Source organism: Prionailurus viverrinus, chromosome C1, assembly GCF_022837055.1.
Source record: "Prionailurus viverrinus isolate Anna chromosome C1, UM_Priviv_1.0, whole genome shotgun sequence".
NCBI lineage: Eukaryota > Metazoa > Chordata > Mammalia > Carnivora > Felidae > Prionailurus > Prionailurus viverrinus.
Window position 1 is genome coordinate 154,434,537 of NC_062568.1, and position 13,680 is coordinate 154,448,216.

The following is a 13,680-nucleotide window of genomic DNA, read 5'->3' on the forward strand; positions in this document are numbered from 1 at the left end:
TCTGCAAAATCCCTTCATAGCAGGATCTAAATTAATGTTTCAGTGAATATTCAGGGACTGGGAATCTTAAGGAGTCAACTTAGAGTTCTATATATCATACTGCTTTTGACTTCAGGACTTCAAATTACCTCAAACAGCATTAAGTTCTCCTGGAAAAGAGAAATCAACTAGGTATAAGAATGACGTTTTTTAAAATCTCATGTTGTCAATATCTGAAAATAAGGCTGTGTTATAACTTGAGACACAAGCTATTATCAGTAGGCAAAAGGAGCTCCCACAGAGCATGGGGTGGTGGTTATACATTCAATGGCTTTCTATTGCACCTTGAAAAATATGACCCCTGACACTCCACATTATTTTCATTCCACTCCCCACCTCATTCACATTTTTCAAAAAAATCTCAGTCTTACATATAGTTTTCAGAAGACCCAAGCTTTTTAACTCCACACATAATTCCTCCACATGAATGTCTATGACTAGAATGTTAGTTCTCAGCCTCAACCCCAAAGCATCATTCACATGCAATCATTTACTTATTTATTGTTTATCACTGCTCAGTTTCAGGCTCAAAAAGTGCAGGGACTGTATCAATCTTGACCTGTCTTATGTTCAGTGTCTTGTATAGAACTTAATACATAGTAGGTACCAATAACCATGTGTTGAATAATTAGCACTATATTAGAATTAGAAAATATATGTGTCAATCAAAAAATGGGGGGAGAATGTAATGTCTAAAGAGAATATAAAGTCACAACTCTTGAGCTCTGGGCCAAATGTCATCATCACTCTTGTTTTGTATGAACAAAGAATGTCTTTTGTAAACCTGAATGTGATTGTTTGAAACCGAATTTGAATGAACACTCTAGTTTGCCATAAGCTGTATCACTTCATATTTATTTTATATTGCCACTTCACACATTGATGTGTGCTTCCTCACAATGCAAAACTTTTGGAAGTATAATACTGGTACAGTGAGAAGAAAAGAAGGCCCAGTTAAGAATTCAGAAGAATGCCTATATTTTAAGGTCAGACAGAGAAGAAAAGATTTAAAAAAAAATATTCATGCCCCGGCCTGACCCATGACTTCCTTAATTCCAACATACTTTTCTTTCTTTCTTTCTTTCTTTCTTTCTTTCTTTCTTTCTTTCTTTCTTTCTTTCTCTTTTTAAGAATCACAGACCTAGGGGCTTCTGGGTGGTTCAGTGGGTTGAGCCTCTGACTCTTGATTTTGGCTCAGTCATGATTTCAAGGTCCTGAGATCCACACTGGGTGTGGAACCTATTTAAGATTCTTTCTCTCCCTCTGCCCCTCCCCAGCTCACCCATGTTTCTGTGCACTCTCTTTCTCTCCCATTCTTAAAAAAAGAAAAAAAATCACAAAGCTAAACTTATAGCATTTTAACATCGTATGACACTTAAGATGTAATGCCTTTTTTTCTGTAATGACTTGAGTACACATATTAATTCTACTGTGCTACTAAATTTTTTTGATAACAGAGATTAAGACATTTTTTTCTTCCTTTACATTTCCTTATATATAGTTGGTGTTCCACAAAAGTCTTCTGAATAAAATATAAAAATCAGTCTTTGTACTCCAGAAGGTATAACTAAAAAATTTCAAGGCTAAGACAGCTTCATTCTAACGATTATCAATCTCAGATTTAGAAATATGAGTATAAGACCTTATTATTTATATGCTCATTTTGAGAGTACATTGCTTCCTTGATTACTGTTCAAAGATACGTACACTTCTCGTAGATTTATGAAGACACTTACATCTTTATACCATGCACAGATTTCTTTCATCATTATTTTTTATATACCCACCAGTTGAATTTTTGTCATAAAAATGTTGTCCCAGAAAGTGTCATACAGTAACTATGGGATACCATTCTTCCTAGCGCATCAATAAATCAATGTGAGATACTTTGAAGGAGAAAGATTGTAGTTTTTAATTTTTTTTTCTTTTCCCATTCTGTTTGGGATTAACCAGTTGAAATAAAACTTATAAAGACTGAAAGGTCTTTGTCGTAGTGGCCAAGGCTTAACAATTTGGACAAAGAATTAAAACTCACAGGATGAAACCAATTGGAAAGTACTAGATTCATGGTCCTTGTCCTTTCATGTTCCCCTACAGTGTCAGTACAGTTTTATATCACATAGAGGATAAGCTCAGAATTTATTATCTCTTCTCATTGCCATTGATTCTGAAATAAATGTGTGCAGCACCCAGACATACTCAGCCTCTGTTTCCCAATATTGAAAAGTCATATACAGAGTTCAATTTGACCTAATATTCCTCACATCACCCTTATCATAGGATCTCTAGGTCATTTCCTTGTCTTTGAAGGGGAAAGGCAGTTGTGAGATGGAATAAGACACCATGATTTCCAATGGCTCTCACAAAATTCTCCGTTTTGTCCTTTCAATTCTGCTTAATCTTCTCTTATCCATCAGGATCATTCAAGGTTTGGTTTATTTTGCGCTTGGCAAATGGCCACCCTTTAGCCCTCCATAAATTGCCTTCCACTTGTCTTTAGTCCTTTATTTTTCTAACCAGCTAAATGCAGTACAAAGATTTGATAATTTACACTGACATTTTTAAGGTGCCCATGAATATATATTCATTTTACAGAGAAATCTTTACAATAGTTCAGCAATGTCTGCATATCTCCCATCTTGCTTCTTTCAAGATAATAGATTACAACATACTAGGCAAGATTGTATTATTTTCCTCATGCAGAAAAATAAACATTTGCCTTTACTGCCTTCCTTTATCAATAACTCACCCAAAAATAAACAAATAAAAAGCAATCTTTGAAAAAAAAAAACATTTCAACATCCTCTGACTTTATATTGGGTTTTCTTCTGAGGATCTCTAACACAGCTCCTTGCCGTAGTTGTTTTTGGTGGAGGTGACAGAAATAGTGGTGTGCAAACTAATTACTAAACTTACATGGAGTAAATGCTTTATCTCAGAGCTCTAAACTGAATAAGGTTAGGACAGTGGAAGTAGTCCTAAATCTAAGTAGTCCAAAAGTATCATGTCAAATTTTATACATGTACATGTGACTTTCATTTGCTTGGTTCACTCCTGTGTACTAGAAGACAGCTCAAGGACATAACCAAGATTAACTATAAATTTTCCTTCAAGGTTCAATTTTATATGTGAACCAGGAGGGAAGTCATAAACCTTTTCAGGTAAGTACACAATTCCAGCCCAAATTTCAGTGCAAAATGGTTTGCTGAAACATGTTAGCTCTTGTTGCTAATAAAAGATCTACTTGTTATACATAGAAAATAAATATAAAGAGAAGAGTAACCTTAATTTCAATGACAACAGAAATAGAGGGCATTCTCATTATGATTTGTTTTCCAAAACTTCATTTATTTTCATATTTATATTTACTGGTTTAGAGTGGAATATTCTCTCTGAATTAGGAACTGACAGCTTAATTATATGTGATTGATATGCTTTCTTTGTAGGAGTCATGGATGATATGTAAACACCTATCTTTATTCTTATTTGTATTTATCATACTCGCGATAACACAAATATAGAATGGAGGTATTTTAGATTCATTGAATTCAGTAATGCTCTTTAGAAAAGTCCTAGAACAGGCAAAATTCTATTTAGCAAGTATTAAATTATCCTGTTTTGCATTGTGAGGTTAGTCCCCATATGGTACATAGTTCACTTAAAACTGTTATGCAGATGTAGATATGACAAATACTGTTTTAATGAGAAATCCTTCACAACATATTCATAGGTATGCCCCTATTTAATACTCCAGCAGAGGAAAACTGCCCTTTTCTCCATCTTGGCTAAATCTTACAACATTATCTGTGAAGACATACAGTGTTTTTAAAAAGCAGTTTTAATAACAATGCCGTTTTAAATACTTCTCATAAAATGTCATCATTTCTCAGCAATTATGACTTTCCCCATTAGTAACAGAGCCTACTGGGAATAGCATTACTTTTGGAATCAGACTGACGTGGTGTGAATCTTGACCTTGTGACTTACTAGGTAAGCAGAGTTGCCAGTATTATTTAATCTCTGTGTATTTCAAATTCTTCCTTTACAATACCTGTGTGCATTGTACATGATCAATAAATTTGTCATGACTCTACAAAGGTTTATACTGAACTCTTCTTGATTATTTACCTAGGCAGCATCTCTATTTTTTTTTCTTAATTCATATCCATTCCCAAAAAGAAAAGAAAAAAAATCAAGGGCAAATAGTTAATGTTAGGGTCTTACATGCCTGCAGAACAAACTACATGGAAAAGACTGGGGAGAAGAAAACATAAAGGGGTTTCTTCAAATTCCACCTCAGGAGGAGATAGCTGGTAAGCAATTATATCAACATTCTTCGTCACAAATAACAAAAGCTTAATTCGACCCACTTTAAGCTAAAAAGAGAGAATTTACTGCCTTCTTAAATTACATGTCAGAAGGGCAGAGTTTGCTAAAGGAATATTTGAGCAATGTCCTCAGAATTTGTCTATGTATCACTCTGCTCTGTGTTCTCTATGGTAAGTATTTTCTCAAATGATCTTCCTCTGGGACAAACACACCTTTGAGAGTTACAGGTTTACCAGGTTTAACAACCACAGAAAAAGATCTCTAAAACATGTTTTTAGTTTGATAAAGTCCCAGTTGTGTATTTTCACTTTCTGTTTTGCTTTTAGTGTCAATTCCAAAAAATCATTGCCAAGACTGATGTCAAGGAACATACTCACTTTATTTTCTTCTAGGAGTTTTATGGTTTCAGGTCTTACATTTAAATCTTCAATCCATTTTGAGTTGGTTTTTGTGTGTGGTATAAGACAGGAGTCTATTTTGTTCTTTGGCATTTGATCGTTTTAATTGTTCAATTTGGTTTGTTGATATTTTGTTGAGGATTTTTGTGTCTATGTTCATTAGGAATAGTGGCCTGCAATTTTATTTTCTTGTAATGTCCTGTTCTGGTTTTGATATCAGGGGTAATGTTGACCTCATTAAAATGAGTTCCTTTCTCTTCCTCAAACCTGAAAGAGTTTGAGAAGATTGATACGCATTCTTTTTTATATGGTTGGTAGAATTCATCAGTGAAGCAATCTGGTCCTAGAGTTTTGTTGGATGTTTTTATTACTTAGTCTCTTTACTAGTTACTGTTCTGTTCAGATTTTCTATTTCCTCATAATTCTGTCTTGGTAGGTTGTATGTTTCTAGGAATTTTTTCATTTCTTCCAGGTTATCTAGTTTGTTGGTGTGTAATTATTCATAGTAGTGTTTTATAATACATTGTATTTCTGTGATATCAGTTATAATGTCTCCTTTTTCATTTCTGATTTTATTTGAATCCCCTCATTTTTTCCTTGTGAGTTTTACTAAATATTTGTTAATTTTGTTCATCCTGTCAAAAAGCCAATGCTTAATTGATATTTTCTACTGTTTTTTTTTAGTCTCTATTTCATTTATTTCTACTCTGATCTTTGATATTTTATTCCTTCTACCAAAGTTGGACTTAGTTTGTTCTTCTTCCAGTTCTTTGAGGTGTCACGTTAAATTGTTTATTTGAGAACTTTCTTATTTCTTAATGTAGGCACTTACTGCTATGAACTTCCCTCTGAGTACTACTTTTTCTGTATCCTATACGTTTTGATATGTTGTATTTCCATTTTTATTTCTCTCAAGATTTTTAAAAATTTCTCTTTTAATTTCTTCCTTGATCCAATAGATGATCAGTAGCATGTTGTTTAATTTCCACTTATTTGTGAATTTTCCACTTTTCTTCTTGTAATTGATGTCTAGTTTCACACCATTGTGATGGGAAAAGATGCTTGATATTGTTTTAATATTCTTAAATGTATTAAGACTTGTTTTGTGCCTAACATATGTTTTATACTTGAGGGTGTTCCACGTGCTCTTGGGAAGAATGTATTCTGCTGCTTGGGTGGAATGATTTGTAAATATCTGTTATGTCCATTAGGTTTAACATGTAATTAATTCAATGTTTCTTTACTTATTTTCTTTCCCTAATTTATAATTATATATTTTATTTTCAATATATTCATTATTAAAAGTACGGTTTTGAATTTCCCTACAATTATTTACTTCTATTTCTTATTCAGGTCTGTTAATATTTGCTCTCAAACTGCCCTTTGCTCTTTTTTATTATTTTTCTTTTTGCTCATCTGATTGGATGAATGCCACTCCCCTCTGAGTTCATTGATCTTTTTTTTCTAATTATTAAAAAATTGTTTTAATGTTTATGTATTTTTGAGCAAGAGACAGAGCATGAGTGGGGGGAAGGGCAGAGAGAGAGGGAAACACAGAATCTGAAGCAGGCTCCAGGCAATGAGCTATCAGCACAGAGCCAGATGTGGGGCTCAAACCCACAAAGTGTGAGATCATGACCTGAGCCAAAGTCAGATGCTTAACCGACTGAGCCACCCAGGCACTCCTGATCCTTTCTTATACTTCATCTAGTCTGCCTGAAGCCCTCTATCTAATTTTAGTTTGGCTATTGTATTCTTTGGTTCTGTAATTTCTATTTGCTGTTTTCTTATGTTTTCTATCTCTTTGTTGAAATTTTCATTTTGTGCATGTATTTTTCTCCTAACTTTGGTGAGCATCTTTATAGCCATTAATTTGAACTTTTTATCATTTCATTAAAGTCTTAGTTATTTCCAGTTCATGTTGTTGCTTATATCTCTTTCAGAAAAAAGAAAAACAAACATCAATTCATTTTTAACCTTCCTCTAGAGAATGGCATTCTCCTTTCTCTTTACTTTCTTATTTCAACTGTTTTATAAAACATAATTTTTTAGGTGACCCTTAAACCTCTTCCAGGTGTAAAGATCGATTTTAAAATAGTATTGTTTTAGGTGAAGAATATTAAGGTTTTTATTTTCAGAAATCTCTAGATTTATATAAGATCAAATTGGTTTCTTGTTATTCTCACTCTTTCTAAGTTAATTTAAGTGTTTAGGAATTCTAAATAAATTGTGTTCTAAAGGTGATAGTTTTGTTTGCTTATTTATTCAACCTATAGTCATTGTTATTAACAAAAGATAAATGATTTTATTTAAGATTCTAGTCATATTCATTGCATAATTTGGGGATGGGAGGTAGGCAATGAGATGCATTTATAAATGAATGTATTTACTGTAAGTGTATCATATTACTCTATTTCTAAAATGCATTATCACTTTCTAGCTTAGTTCATTACTGGTAACATTAATTTACTACTAATTATTAGTTAATACTCTAATTTAGATTGTTACTGTAGTCATTAATGCTATTAACAATAGAAAATAAATGCTACTTAATTTTTGTGAGCTCTATGCTATATGCTTTAAGTTCTCACAAAACTATTTGTCATTTTACAGTTGGAAAAACTGATGCAAAGAAATTTAAGCAACTTATAGTAAGACTAAGTGAAGGCCTAAGTCCTCATCGTTATATTGTTCTGAATTTCTACCATAAATTATATAAACCCTCATTTCATGGGCAGAAAACATGAATAGACACTTCTCTAAAGAAGACATCCAGATGGCCAACAGGCACATGAAAAGATGCTCAACGTCGCTCCTTATCAGGGAAATACAAATCAAAACCACACTCAGATATCACCTCATGCCAGTCAGAGTGGCCAAAATGAACAAATCAGGAGACTATAGATGCCAGAGAAGATGTGGGGAAACGGGAACCCTCTTGCACTGTTGGTGGGAATGCAAACTGGTGCAGCCACTCTGGAAAACAGTGTGGAGGTTCCTCAGAAAATTAAAAATAGACCTACCCTATGACCCAGCAGTAGCACTGCTAGGAATTTACCCAAGGGATACAGGAGTACTGATGCATAAGGGCACTTGTACCCCAATGCTTATAGCAGCACTCTCAACAATAGCCAAATTATGGAAAGAGCCTAAATGTCCATCAACTGACGAATGGATAAAGAAATTGTGGTTTATATACACAATGGAGTACTACATGGCAATGAGAAAGAACGAAATATGGCCCTTTGTAGCAACGTGGATGGAACTGGAGAGTGTGATGCTAAGTGAAATAAGCCATACAGAGAAAGACAGATACCATATGTTTTCACTCTTAGGTGGATCCTGAAAAACTTAACAGACACCCATGGGGGAGGGGAAGGAAAAAAAAAGAGGTTAGAGTGGGAGAGAGCCAAAGCATAAGAGACTCTTAAAAACTGAGAACAAACTGAGGGTTGATGGGGGGTGGGAGGGAGAGGGGGGTGGGTGATGGGTATTGAGGAGGGCACCTTTTGGGATGAGCACTGGGTGTTGTATGGAAACCAATTTGACAATAAATTTCATATATTGAAAAAAAATTTTTTTAAAACCCTCATTTCAGTCTTCTGCTGAATATATGTAGGCATATGTACTTCTTTACAACTAAGAAAAATCAGTTGCATTTCTATACACCAATAATGAAGCAGCAGAAAGAAAAATCAAGGAATAAATCCCATTTATAATTGCACCAAAACCATAATGTACCTAAGAATAAACCTAACCAAAGAGATAAAAGATCTGTACTCTGAAAACTATAGAAGGCTTATGAAAGAAATTGAAGAAGACACAAAGAAATGGAAAAATATTCCATGTTCATGGATTGGAAGAGTTAATATTGTTAAAATGTCTAAACTACCTAAAGCAATCTATACATTCAATGTAATCACTATCAAAATAATACCACCATTCTTCACAGAGCTAGAACAAACAATCCTAAAACATTTATAGAACCATAAAAAGCAAAGCAAACAAACAAAAAAAAAACCAAATAGCCACAGTAATGTTGAACAAGAAAACCAAAGCTGGAGGAATCACAATTCTGGACTTCAAGCTGTATTACAAAGCTGTAGTCATCAAGATAGTATGGTATTAGCACAAAAACAGATACATAGATCAATGTAACAGAATAGAGAAACCAGAAATGGACCCATTTCATATGACCAACTAATCTTTGACAAAGCAGGAGAGAGTATTCAATGGAAAAAAAGACATTGTCTTCAGCAAATGGTGTAGGTAAAAATGGACAGCGACATGCAGAAGAATGAAACTGGACCACTTTCTTACACCATACACAAAAAATAAACTCAAAATGGATGAAAGACCTAAATTAAGACAGGAAACCATCAAAATCTTAGAGGAGAAAACAGGCAACAACCTCTTTGACCTTGGCCGCAGCAACTTACTAGACATGTTTCCAGAGGCAAGGGAAACAAAAGCAAAAATGAACTACTGTGATCTCATCAGAATAAAAAGCCACTGCACAGTGAAGGAAACAATCAACAAAACTAAAAGGCAACTGATAGAATAGAAGATATCCGCAAGTGACATATCAGATAAAGAGTTAATATTAAAAATCTATGGAGAACTTATCAAACTCAACACCCAAAGCACGAAAAATCCAGTGAAGAAATGAGCAGAAGACATGAACAGACCCTTTTCCAAAGAAGACATCCAGATGGCTAACAGATACATGAAAAGATGCTCAACATCACTCATCGCCAGAGAAATACAAATCAAAACCACAATGAGATTGCACCTCACACCTGTCAGAATGGCTAAACTGAACAACTCAGGAAACAACAGATGTTGGCAAGGATGTGGAGGAAGGAGAACCCTTTTGCACTGCTGGTGGGAATGCAAACTGGCGCAGCCACACTAGAAAACAGTATGGAGGTTCCTCAAAAAATTAAAAATAGAACTACCCTATGACCCAGCAACTGCACTACAAGGTCTTATCCAAAGGATATCAAAATGCTGATTTGAAAGGGCACATCACCCCAATGTTTATAGCAGTGCTATCAACAATAGCCAATTATGGAAAAAGCCCAAAAAGTCCATCAACTGATGAATGGATAAAGAAGACGGGGTATATATATATATAATGGAATATTATTTGGAGATCAAAAAGAATGAACTCTTTCCATTTGCAACAACATGAATGGAACTAGAGTGTATTATGCTCAGCGAAATAAGTCAGTCAGAGAAGGACAAATACCAAATGATTTCACTCATATGTGGAATTTAAGAAACAAAACAGATGAATATAAGGGAAAGGAAAGAAAAATAAAATAAGATAAAAACAGAGAGGGAGGCATACCATAAGAAACTCTAAAACACAGAATGAACTAAGAGTTGCTGGAGGGATGTTGGGTGATGGTGGGGGGGGGGTGGCTAAATGGCTGGTAGGTATTAAGGAGGGTACTTGTTGGGATGAGCACTGGGTGTTATATACAGGTGATGAGTCACTGGGTTCTACTCCTGAAACCAATACTATACTATATACTAACTAACTTGAATTTAAATAAAAAAATAATCTAATTTTTGTTTAGAAAAGTTATAAACTATTCCATATTCCTTATGAATATGAATCTATGGGTCTTTAAAATTAATCACTTGAATAAATTAAGAGCGTTCTCCCCTCTAAAATTAGTTTTGCTATAATGATAGGCATACCATTAAAAAGCATGACTTGTTGCTTTTTAATACAAAAAATATTTACTTTTCAGTAACTTAGTGTCTAGATTTAAAGGCTTACAAAATCATTACATAAGGAAATAAAACCTTATCAATTTAAAAAATATCTAGCATTTGCTAGGACTTTATTTTTCAAAACAAAACAAAACAAAACAAAAACATTTTAGTGTTCTCTTTCACAGTAATATTCATATCCATAAACTAGCACTCTAATGGGAATGGATAAATCAGAAATGAAGAGATCGAGTCAAATCAGGTCAGCAAGCCTTGAAAGTCATTATCATAAATGCCTGTCAGCAAGCATACATAAAAGTGTAGATGTCATTGCTTGATTCTTAACAGAGAGGCATCTACACCACAGTCTTCCTTTCAATACAGCTGGCACCTTTGACTTTACATTGCAAAGGCAGATATGTGCTGACCACAGCAAAGGCAAAGGCAAGATGGAACCAGCGTAGAATCGCACAGGGTGCAAATATTATTAAAGCATTATTGTTTACTGAGCCCCCATCCGCCAGGAAAGCTCAAGTGATTACACACAATATATCTTCCTGGACATACTCTTTACCTCTCTTTTCCCTCATCTAGCCCAAAGTCTCTTTACTTCAGTAAACTGACTCTGTGTTTACATGTAGAAAATGATCCAGCTGCTGTTTAAAGCAACATAACTCCACTTTTGCAAAATGATTTCCATACCATTAACATGCACACACATACACATGCACCCACTGGAAAAAAAAATGGCTAGGGCTGGGAACAGATTTTGGTATCTAGATCTTGGTATTTTTTTCTGTAATTTTTAAAAATCTAAGTGTATGCATGGGTAGTGAGTTGTCTGAATGTACATGTAAAATGTTTGATATACATATATGCTGTAGAGAAGTTAGATAGCTGCTTTCCATAGAAGAGGTCATCTCCCCTTCCATGAGAGCATTTCCTTTCCCCCAAGAATGAGCCTTAAATACATTGTTCATTGCTCTAGCCGTATGGTTACAATTATTGTGTTATGACTGACTTCTTCATCTAAAGTGAACTATACCGATTTTCTTTCTAGGTAATTTGGAATTAGGATTCAGAGACAGTGAGTGAATGCCTAGACATTATGTTCCAAAATGTAAGATATACTTAGGTACTTTATACAGCCATATTTAACAAAGTGAACAGAGAAACAGAGAACGCTATTCCACAATATCACAGAAGCAGTGATAAAAAAGAGTGGACTTCTGAGTTTTTATATTCTAATTGAATTCTTCTGGTTGAGGTCTGGCTTCACTCCTGTGCTTGAGTTCTGAGATACCCCAATATGTAATTATCAAATTCATCAGATCCTTAGGTTGCCTCAGAGTTTTTCATTTATGCACAGTCATAACATGTGCATGATTTTAAAAGTGTAGGTGTGAGAGGTCATTGTTTTGAGACCACAAGCCATTTTAAATCTTTTTTGTTGTTGTTTACTTATTATTTATTTTTGAGAAAGAGAGAGAGAGAGAGAGAGCAATCCGGGGAGGGACAGAGAGAAGGAGAGACAGAATCCCAAGCAGAGCCCGGCCACCAGCGTAGAGCCCAATGTGGGGCTTGAACCCATGAACAGAGAGATCATGACCTGAGCTGAAACCAAGAGTTGGACCACAAGCCATTTTCAAAACCCTGTAAGGATAACTCTCTGGATTTGGGGTATTATTGCATTATTCCCAGTCTACTAGGCAATGCCTGGTAGACGTCCTCCTTAGCCTTAAGAATATAACAGATAATTGATGTTCCTGTAGAGGCCATAAAATAAGGCTTTACTATGAAAATAAATACATGCTCTTAAAATAAGATATTAAAAATAAATTTACTTAAGTAAAAAACAAATACTTTGGGAGTTTGGATCACATCTACGTTTCACCATATGTATTTTGCTGTTTTCTGGGCATCAAACAATCAGTTCCACTTGATTTCTCATCCCTGAGACAGATGTTTCAGAATTAGAATAAAATCCACTGAATCCAAAGCATAGAAGTCAGCATGTCAGAGAGTAAGGAGAATGCATTTTTGAGCTCGATGTTTGTAGTTTCAAATCCCAAATCCTGTATTAACTATATGCATGATCTTGGGCATGCATATGCCCATTAGATTTAGATTTAGATTTAAAACCCTTAGATTTAACTTAGGATTTGATGCTAATGCATAATCATGTTAATTATCACCACCAGGCAGTGGTGACAGTCGTCCCCAAATGTTAATGTCCCCTCATCTACTGTTCCATAGGCTCTAGAGGTCTTTCAGTGCTATTAACACCAATGAAGAAGAACCATTTTATTCATTCTAGAATCAATTTTCATTATGTATCTGTCTAGAACATTCCCTATAACAATAAAAATGCCAATTATTGCTCATGAACTAGGGCAGTAATCAACTAAGCATTATATGATTTACCATATGTAGTGATACATAGTATGACAACATTCTGAGTTAGCTTATTGCTAGCCTTATTTTAATACTATGAAATCTGAGGCTTAGAGAGGTTAAGTTTCTTGTTCAAGGTCACCAGCCAGAAAGTATCAGAGTTGGGATTCAAATCCAACTTTGTTGGCAAAGTCAATATTACAACCAGCCTCTTTTATATCTATCCCATATGAAGTAATGGTACCCAACTCTTCAGAATTTGATAGGAACCCAGGACAGTAACAGATAAAAGTAAGTAATTTTACCAACCAGCATTAAAAAAAATGCAGTTTATATACCCACTCTTTTTTTCACCTATTATATCATAATGCCATTTTGTGACTTATTTTCCAATTCAAAATTGTACAAGCAGTCATTTCATTTTTATTTTCTTTATTTTTCTTAGCTTTTTAAAACTTGTGAATGGTACTGAGAAACTCCTTTTGTGTTGTATTTTGTCCTTCCCTCTTCCCCTACTACCTTCTCATCTCTCTCCTTCCCCCCCCCCCCCCCTTTCTCTCTGGCCTTCTCTCTTTCTTTCTCTCCTTTCCTTTCTTTCTTTTTCTTTCTTTCTTTCTTTCTTTCTTTCTTTCTTTCTTTCTTCCTTTATTTTTTTTCTTTCTCTCTTTCCTTTCTTTTTTCCTTCTTTCTTTCCTTCTTTCTCTCTCTATTTTTCTCCTTTTCTTTCTTTCTTTCTTTCTTTCTTTCTTTCTTTCTTTCTCTTCTTTATGTTTTTCTGTTCTGTCTTTCTGTCTTT